The sequence below is a fragment of the Petromyzon marinus genome, chromosome 36 (genome assembly GCF_048934315.1).
Source record: "Petromyzon marinus isolate PM22_M1 ecotype Great Lakes invasive population chromosome 36, UKy_Petmar_22M1.pri1.0, whole genome shotgun sequence".
Taxonomy (NCBI): domain Eukaryota; kingdom Metazoa; phylum Chordata; class Hyperoartia; order Petromyzontiformes; family Petromyzontidae; genus Petromyzon; species Petromyzon marinus.
The window spans coordinates 1,445,600-1,456,748 of record NC_133702.1 but is presented as its reverse complement, the minus strand read 5'-3'; positions in this window follow the sequence as shown (position 1 = coordinate 1,456,748).

Here is an 11,149-nt window from a genome sequence, read left to right as displayed (position 1 = left end):
CCCCATCAACATCACCGTGTTGCTGTCAACCCCACAATACACAAAAAGTGACAACACTCCCCATCAACATCACCGTGTTGCTGTCAACCCCACAATACACAAAGAGTGACAACACTCCCCATCAACATCACCGTGTTGCTGTCAACCCCACAAGACACAAAGAGTGACAACACTCCCCATCAACATCACCGTGTTGCTGTCAACCCCACAATACACAAAGAGTGACAACACTCCCCATCAACATCACCGTGTTGCTGTCAACCCCACAATACACAAAGAGTGACAACACTCCCCATCAACATCACCGTGTTGCTGTCAACCCCACAATACACAAAAAGTGACAACACTCCCCATCAACATCACCGTGTTGCTGTCAACCCCACAATACACAAAAAGTGACAACACTCCCCATCAACATCATCGTGTTGCTGTCAACCCCACAATACACAAAGAGTGACAACACTCCCCATCAACATCATGCTGCTGTCAACCCCACAATACACAAAGAGTGACAACACTCCCCATCTTCATCGTGTTGCTGTCAACCCCACAATACACAAAGAGTGACAACACTCCCCATCAACATCACCGTGTTGCTGTCAACCCCACAAGACACAAAGAGTGACAACACTCCCCATCAACATCACCGTGTTGCTGTCAACCCCACAATACACAAAGAGTGACAACACTCCCCATCAACATCACCGTGTTGCTGTCAACCCCACAATACACAAAGAGTGACAACACTCCCCATCAACATCATGCTGCTGTCAACCCCGCAATACACAAAGAGTGACAACACTCCCCATCAACATATTCGTGTTGCTGTCAACCCCACAATACACAAAGAGTGACAACACTCCCCATCAACATCACCGTGTTGCTGTCAACCCCACAATACACAAAGAGTGACAACACTCCCCATCTTCATCGTGTTGCTGTCAACCCCGCAATACACAAAGAGTGACAACACTCCCCATCAACATATTCGTGTTGCTGTCAACCCCACAATACACAAAGAGTGACAACACTCCCCATCAACATCACCGTGTTGCTGTCAACCCCACAATACACAAAGAGTGACAACACTCCCCATCTTCATCGTGTTGCTGTCAACCCCGCAATACACAAAGAGTGACAACACTCCCCATCAACATCATGCTGCTGTCAACCCCACAATACACAAAGAGTGACAACATTCCCTATCAACATCACCGTGTTGCTGTCAACCCCACAATACACAAAGAGTGACAACACTCCCCATCTTCATCGTGTTGCTGTCAACCCCACAATACACAAAGAGTGACAACACTCCCCATCAACATCACCGTGTTGCTGTCAACACCACAATACACAAAGAGTGACAACATTCCCCATCAACATCATCGTGTTTCTGTCAACCCCACAATACACAAAGAGTGACAACACTCCCCATCAACATCATCGTGTTTCTGTCAACCCCACAATACACAAAGAGTGACAACACTCCCCATCAACATCACCGTGTTGCTGTCAACCCCACAATACACAAAGAGTGACAACACTCCCCATCAACATCACCGTGTTGCTGTCAACCCCACAATACACAAAGAGCGACAACACTCCCCATCTTCATCGTGTTGCTGTCAACCCCACAATACACAAAGAGTGACAACACTCCCCATCAACATCACCGTGTTGCTGTCAACCCCACAATACACAAAGAGTGACAACACTCCCCATCTTCATCGTGTTGCTGTCAACCCCGCAATACACAAAGAGTGACAACACTCCCCATCAACATATTCGTGTTGCTGTCAACCCCACAATACACAAAGAGTGACAACACTCCCCATCAACATCACCGTGTTGCTGTCAACCCCACAATACACAAAGAGTGGCAACACTCCCCATCAACATCACCGTGTTGCTGTCAACCCCACAATACACAAAGAGCGACAACACTCCCCATCAACATCACCGTGTTGCTGTCAACACCACAATACACAAAGAGTGACAACACTCCCCATCTTCATCGTGTTTCTGTCAACCCCACAATACACAAAGAGTGACAACACTCCCCATCAACATCACCGTGTTGCTGTCAACCCCACAATACACAAAGAGTGACAACACTCCCCATCAACATATTCGTGTTGCTGTCAACCCCACAATACACAAAGAGTGACAACACTCCCCATCAACATCACCGTGTTGCTGTCAACCCCACAATACACAAAGAGTGGCAACACTCCCCATCAACATCACCGTGTTGCTGTCAACCCCACAATACACAAAGAGCGACAACACTCCCCATCAACATCGCCGTGTTGCTGTCAACACCACAATACACAAAGAGTGACAACACTCCCCATCTTCATCGTGTTTCTGTCAACCCCACAATACACAAAGAGTGACAACACTCCCCATCAACATCACCGTGTTGCTGTCAACCCCACAATGCACAAAGAGTGACAACACTCCCCATCAACATATTCGTGTTGCTCTCAACCCCACAATACACAAAGAGTGACAACACTCCCCATCAACATCACCGTGTTGCTGTCAACCCCACAATACACAAAGAGTGGCAACACTCCCCATCAACATCACCGTGTTGCTGTCAACCCCACAATACACAAAGAGCGACAACACTCCCCATCAACATCACCGTGTTGCTGTCAACACCACAATACACAAAGAGTGACAACACTCCCCATCTTCATCGTGTTTCTGTCAACCCCACAATACACAAAGAGTGACAACACTCCCCATCAACATCACCGTGTTGCTGTCAACCCCACAATACACAAAGAGTGACAACACTCCCCATCTTCATCGTGTTGCTGTCAACCCCGCAATACACAAAGAGTGACAACACTCCCCATCAACATCATGCTGCTGTCAACCCCACAATACACAAAGAGTGACAACATTCCCTATCAACATCACCGTGTTGCTGTCAACCCCACAATACACAAAGAGTGACAACACTCCCCATCTTCATCGTGTTGCTGTCAACCCCACAATACACAAAGAGTGACAACACTCCCCATCAACATCACCGTGTTGCTGTCAACCCCACAATACACAAAGAGTGACAACACTCCCCATCAACATCATCGTGTTTCTGTCAACCCCACAATACACAAAGAGTGACAACACTCCCCATCAACATCATGCTGCTGTCAACCCCACAATACACAAAGAGTGACAACACTCCCCATCAACATCACCGTGTTGCTGTCAACCCCACAATACACAAAGAGTGACAACAATCCCCATCTTCATCGTGTTGCTGTCAACCCCGCAATACACAAAGAGTGACAACACTCCCCATCAACATATTCGTGTTGCTGTCAACCCCACAATACACAAAGAGTGACAACACTCCCCATCAACATCACCGTGTTGCTGTCAACCCCACAATACACAAAGAGTGGCAACACTCCCCATCAACATCACCGTGTTGCTGTCAACCCCACAATACACAAAGAGCGACAACACTCCCCATCAACATCACCGTGTTGCTGTCAACACCACAATACACAAAGAGTGACAACACTCCCCATCTTCATCGTGTTTCTGTCAACCCCACAATACACAAAGAGTGACAACACTCCCCATCAACATCACCGTGTTGCTGTCAACCCCACAATACACAAAGAGTGACAACACTCCCCATCAACATATTCGTGTTGCTGTCAACCCCACAATACACAAAGAGTGACAACACTCCCCATCAACATCACCGTGTTGCTGTCAACCCCACAATACACAAAGAGTGACAACACTCCCCATCAACATCACCGTGTTGCTGTCAACCCCACAATACACAAAGAGTGACAACACTTGCCATCAACATCACCGTGTTGCTGTCAACACCACAATACACAAAGAGTGACAACACTCCCCATCTTCATCGTGTTTCTGTCAACCCCACAATACACAAAGAGTGACAACACTCCCCATCAACATCACCGTGTTGCTGTCAACCCCACAATACACAAAGAGTGACAACACTCCCCATCTTCATCGTGTTTCTGTCAACCCCACAATACACAAAGAGTGACAACACTCCCCATCAACATCACCGTGTTGCTGTCAACCCCACAATACACAAAGAGTGACAACACTTGCCATCAACATCACCGTGTTGCTGTCAACACCACAATACACAAAGAGTGACAACACTCCCCATCTTCATCGTGTTTCTGTTAACCCCACAATACACAAAGAGTGACAACACTCCCCATCAACATCACCGTGTTGCTGTCAACCCCACAATACACAAAGAGTGGCAACACTCCCCATCAACATCACCGTGTTGCTGTCAACCCCACAATACACAAAGAGCGACAACACTCCCCATCAACATCACCGTGTTGCTGTCAACACCACAATACACAAAGAATGACAACACTCCCCATCTTCATCGTGTTTCTGTCAACCCCACAATACACAAAGAGTGACAACACTCCCCATCAACATCACCGTGTTGCTGTCAACCCCACAATACACAAAGAGTGACAACACTCCCCATCAACATATTCGTGTTGCTGTCAACCCCACAATACACAAAGAGTGACAACACTCCCCATCAACATCACCGTGTTGCTGTCAACCCCACAATACACAAAGAGTGGCAACACTCCCCATCAACATCACCGTGTTGCTGTCAACCCCACAATACACAAAGAGCGACAACACTCCCCATCAACATCACCGTGTTGCTGTCAACACCACAATACACAAAGAGTGACAACACTCCCCATCTTCATCGTGTTTCTGTCAACCCCACAATACACAAAGAGTGACAACACTCCCCATCAACATCACCGTGTTGCTGTCAACCCCACAATACACAAAGAGTGACAACACTCCCCATCTTCATCGTGTTGCTGTCAACCCCGCAATACACAAAGAGTGACAACACTCCCCATCAACATCATGCTGCTGTCAACCCCACAATACACAAAGAGTGACAACATTCCCTATCAACATCACCGTGTTGCTGTCAACCCCACAATACACAAAGAGTGACAACACTCCCCATCTTCATCGTGTTGCTGTCAACCCCACAATACACAAAGAGTGACAACACTCCCCATCAACATCACCGTGTTGCTGTCAACCCCACAATACACAAAGAGTGACAACACTCCCCATCAACATCATCGTGTTTCTGTCAACCCCACAATACACAAAGAGTGACAACACTCCCCATCAACATCATGCTGCTGTCAACCCCACAATACACAAAGAGTGACAACACTCCCCATCAACATCACCGTGTTGCTGTCAATCCCACAATACACAAAGAGTGGCAACACTCCCCATCAACATCACCGTGTTGCTGTCAACCCCACAATACACAAAGAGCGACAACACTCCCCATCAACATCACCGTGTTGCTGTCAACACCACAATACACAAAGAGTGACAACACTCCCCATCTTCATCGTGTTTCTGTCAACCCCACAATACACAAAGAGTGACAACACTCCCCATCAACATCACCGTGTTGCTGTCAACCCCACAATACACAAAAAGTGACAACACTCCCCATCAACATATTCGTGTTGCTGTCAACCCCACAATACACAAAGAGTGACAACACTCCCCATCAACATCACCGTGTTGCTGTCAACCCCACAATACACAAAGAGTGGCAACACTCCCCATCAACATCACCGTGTTGCTGTCAACCCCACAATACACAAAGAGCGACAACACTCCCCATCAACATCACCGTGTTGCTGTCAACACCACAATACACAAAGAGTGACAACACTCCCCATCTTCATCGTGTTTCTGTCAACCCCACAATACACAAAGAGTGACAACACTCCCCATCAACATCACCGTGTTGCTGTCAACCCCACAATACACAAAGAGTGACAACACTCCCCATCTTCATCGTGTTTCTGTCAACCCCACAATACACAAAGAGTGACAACACTCCCCATCAACATCACCGTGTTGCTGTCAACCCCACAATACACAAAGAGTGACAACACTTGCCATCAACATCACCGTGTTGCTGTCAACACCACAATACACAAAGAGTGACAACACTCCCCATCTTCATCGTGTTTCTGTCAACCCCACAATACACAAAGAGTGACAACACTCCCCATCAACATCACCGTGTTGCTGTCAACCCCACAATACACAAAGAGTGACAACACTCCCCATCTTCATCGTGTTTCTGTCAACCCCACAATACACAAAGAGTGACAACACTCCCCATCAACATCACCGTGTTGCTGTCAACCCCACAATACACAAAGAGTGACAACACTTGCCATCAACATCACCGTGTTGCTGTCAAACCCACAATGGTTTCAAATGTGTGGCGGCCCTCACACTGATGATGTCTTATCGGCGAAAGTGGCTCCCCTCTGAAAGTGAGTGAAAAACAGTGCTAAAGAGGGATCTTCTCCTGATGTGAACAGTTCATGTGCAGATGCTGGATTGATTGTGTATGAAGTTGTTTGTATGCTTGTTTACCCAGGAAAGCATTGAGCTTTCCTGGCTAAACAAGACTCAAAACAGCGTTGTTGTCGAGAGCCTACTTCAATGTGTGATCAATGCGCGTTCGTGATGGGTACTGGACTCTTTAGGAGTACGCAATAACAAATGTTCTTGCTTACTGATTCGCCGACACGAGTCACATCGTTGTACACACGGATTGCTGCATCTTCGGGCCGTGCAAGCTGGCACCTCCAGCATGGATTGATCATGGCCGATGACGGATGACGGTGATAATTCCGAATTGGTACTGTGTTGCACTCGTCCACGCACACTCGCACATCCCAGTAGGGCTGAACGATTAATTGATTTCAAATCGATCAATTGCAATTTGAAACAATGCGATTAGCAAATCGCAAAGGCAGCGAATTTTTTGCGATTTGAAAAGTCCTATTATTATTCTTATTGGAATTGTTTTATTTTTTTAATTATTGTAACTTTATTTATTTGACTGAACAATTGTGATATGTTTGATTGTTCTATTTCAATTGAAACATTTTAACAAACACATGTTGGAAGCAAATCATATCCTTTAAGTTCTCATCCCTGCATTAGAATATATCGAGCAGTTCATATTTTGATGGTATCATGTGGTAATGCTCCATCATGTTTTACAACTATTACACAGTGAATATTGAACTGAAGCTTGGCTGAAAAAATGTCATCGCAAATCAAATCGCAATCTCTGTCAGAAAAATCGCAATTAGATATTTCCCCAAATCGTTCCGCCCTCCATCCCAGTCCACACGTGACGATCGGACTCAATAGCGGCGGCAGCGGCAGGGCACGAGGACCCTCAAGACGCACGTATCGATCACTCGCAAATCTCCCGCCACGTCCGGGGGACTTAGCGATGCCACGGAGTTCGAGAGCCTCCCGTGCTCAGGCGTCTGCCATCAGCGAGCTCTCCGCGAGCTCTCCGCACCGCTGGCTCGCTGTGCGACGACACGTGCAGCTAATTCCTCCTAAAACCCCCTGTGTGGCTTTTCTTTGTGGTGTTTCCCATTATTCCTCCTCCTGTCGTGGGCCCTCTGCCTCGGCACGCACGCTGCGAGCCCGCGGCCCCCGCCGTCGCGGCCGCGTGAAAACTCGCGGCGGGGATTTTTTTGTTTGCGTGTCCCACAGCACTCCTGGGTGCTAATTGTCTCACTGCGGTCAGCGCGATGGCGCAGCCCTGCGAACGCTCCCCCGTGCCGCTCGCCGGCGGAAGGGGCCTCCGCTAGAGGGCGCCATAGACAACCCCTCTTCCACGCTGACCAGACGCCGTGGGCGTGGTGGGAGCACGTGTGCATGTTGAACTTCGTTCGCACCGTACGTAGACAACCGTGCTAATCGGAGGCGCAGGGGAAGGACAACAAACTAACGGCAGAGCGGTGCATTTGGCCAACTCTTCCACGCTTGTAAGAGCTGGGAAGTACCCCGACTTGACCCCACACACGTGACCTGCTGGTCTCCTGGCATGGACGCAGGCCGTGTGTGTGGGTTGCTGTTCGAGGCTCTTGCCCCCGTTGTTGGGACTGCCGGGCCGGGAGAACGAACGGGCGCCCAGCTGCGACGCAAGCTCCTGTGTCGCTGGCCCTTGAACCGCCGTGACAGCCTCCCACACCCGGCATGCCTCCAGTAGAATCGAGCGAAAGCCACCGAGGGAGGATTCAACTTTGGTTGTGCTTCAGAGAGTCTGCCCTCCGCTGACGCTACACACAGTGCCGGATCCAGCTAGTGCGGGGCCTGTAGCATCTGTTATAAAGGGGTCTTAATTGTACTAAAACACATTCAAACACTAAATTTTTTACTTGCACAGTAAGGTAATTGTATTTTTTTCATTTGCTATACAGCCAGATAATACGACAAATCGCTAACCTTAAACAGCCAGTCGTTCATAAAAGTTGAAGGCGGTATAGTACTATAGTAATAGAGCAAGTGCAGAATCACTGAACCGGAATTGATAGCTTGAAGGCATTTAGCACGGGGCCCTTGAAAGTGCGGGGCCCGTAGCTACTACTACACGTGTAGCTATCACTACACATGTAGTAGCTACATATGTAGTAGCTACATATGTAGCTGTACATATGTAGCTACTACACATATGTAGCTGTACATATGTAGCTACTACACGTGTAGTATGTAGTAGCTACATACTACACGTGTACTACACATGTAGTAGCTACATATGTAGTAGCTACACGTGTACTACACATGTAGTAGCTACATATGCTACATATGTAGCTACTACACGTTTGCGACTAGGATCATCCGGCGCTGTCTACACCACCGATGCAGATGAACTGGAGGTTCGTGCGTTGGAATATTTGGCCAATTCTTATTTTTTGTTTAAATATATGTCCTAATAAAGTACTGTATGTGTTGACACGTGATTATACGTATTAAAACATGTGCGTGAGGTAAACGTGGCGCCCGGAGAAAACCCGCTCCCTTTCACTTGCAAACCGCCAATTAATAGCTTTGTGTCCACCAATTACGATTTAATTTTGATAATAATCTTGCTCACTTAGAGAACCGTATAAATATTCCTCATTTTTTATTCCCAGCAAGCACCGGGTTATCTGGAACAACTGTGTTTGCAGCACAGCCAACACCGGAGACGCCTCCTCCCGTGTTAATGATGAACACCTCAGAAGGCGCTGCGCGTAGCGATGTTCATGCGGACAAGACAATGCCGTAATCAAAGCTGAACATCTCAATTGCCCCCTAATTAATCCGAGTACTGATCCTAATCACCGTTGTCATCGTGCACGATGGAGGCGGCGCGCATGAAAGTCGAACAAGTTAGACACATGCGATGTGATGCATTCTCACTGGCAACCCTGAGCCAGTTGTGAAAATTCCACATTCCTATGGCAACGGTCAGTGTTCGTATAGGGGGATCAAGTCTGTCAGCAAACCACCCTCGAATCACTCAAAAAGCTATCGCGAGAATTTTCTGAAAACGTGACCACATCACTTCATTCATCAGATCTCTCCACTGGCTGCATGTCCAGTCGAAGATCTCCTCCTCCAAGATGTCTCTCGACCTCTTCAACATCCTCCATGGACTTCTCCCCCCTCCTGCCGCTCTTCCCATCTCACTCCACAGTCTCTACTCTCGTCTCTATGGCCCTCTGCTTTCCCTCAAATCCCTCTGTCAACCACTGCTCACTGGGAGGTCTCTCTATCTTCTCCTCTGCTGTCCTAAGAGGTCTAGAATCATCTCCATGTTGCCCAGCCGACGTTCCTAGTGTTGTTTAAGGCGACAGAAAGAAGAGATGACAGGTGGAGCCACTACCAGACGGAGGCTGCCGCTGTCTCCACATGGTGACCCACTGCAGTCTGCATTCCTTAAGCAGAGGAGGAGGAAAAGCAAAACTGCAGGAACTCTCTCCTGTGTCGCTCTCGTGGCTAGCAGACCTCGACACTGGAATCTAGCGACTGCACGTATTGTACACACGCAAGCATGGCGTGCCACTGCTGTTGGGCAGTTGACACGCAACCTTCAAGAGTCCAGAGTCTGTACTCTTTGGTTCTTTCGGTAAAGTCACGTAGGTATAAAATACAATTAATCACGACGTTTCGGGCGCAACACACAAGCGTCCGTCATCAGGTGAGAAAGCATGGTCTGCTTAGGCAGCATGGTCTGCTGACCATGCTGCCTAAGCGCAACACACAAGCGTCCGTCATCAGGTGAGAAAGCATGGTCTGCTTAGGCAGCATGGTCTGCTGAGGCAGCAGACCATGCTTTCTCACCTGATGACGGACGCTTGTGTTGCGCCCGAAACGTAATTTATTTGATTTTCTACCTACGTGACTTCACCGAAATAACCAGAGAGTATGGATTCCTGCAGTCACGAAAGCTTCAAATCAAGATTAGTCCAGAGAATGGTTCTACAGCAGGGTGCCTCCCACCTGCCTCGAGATCATTCCCTTGGTCGCTAACCCCTGGGTGCCACTCCGATGCCTGCTTCGGTAGCCTACGTATCGAGAACTTCTTTCACACCATACGCGGTCCACCGCGCTGATCAACGTGAAGAGAACAACACTCCCCTACCTGCCTGGTACTGAAGCTATAAAGGTAAAGGTGCAGCCTGCAATGTCTTGCTCACTCCACCGCTGGCAGAAGGGCCTCCGCGAGCCGAAGCTCCAGAGCAGCCCCTCTATCAAGGGTATGTTGGCCTACTCTTCCACGTTGGCCGGACGTCTTGGAAGAGGCTGGAATACCCACGGGTGTATTCGTCAATCGACTAACTGCGGTCGTGCCCATTTAGACTGCCGGGAGGACAGAGAGGTGGGGAGGGATTTCGTTTCATCTGCCGCACCGGGCGACCGAACTGGACGCCTCTGGGTTGCGAGATGTCCGGCGTGATGACCGGGACACCACGGCGGGGTCCCCTACTGGTACGACAATTAAGAATCGATGACCATCGACGTTTCGTGACTCTAATCAATGAGTGCTCGTTGATGCTGGCGGCACGGTGCCGGTAGTGGGCAGTGTATCGACAGGACGACGAATATCGACTTCCCTGCAAAGTTGAAGTAGATGTCTGTGTTTATCCTGTAGGGATAATGGGCTGATTTCAGCCCAACCAGCATTTGAACCATCAAACTTGTGACTAAACTGAAGTATGTTTTTTTATATGTAACC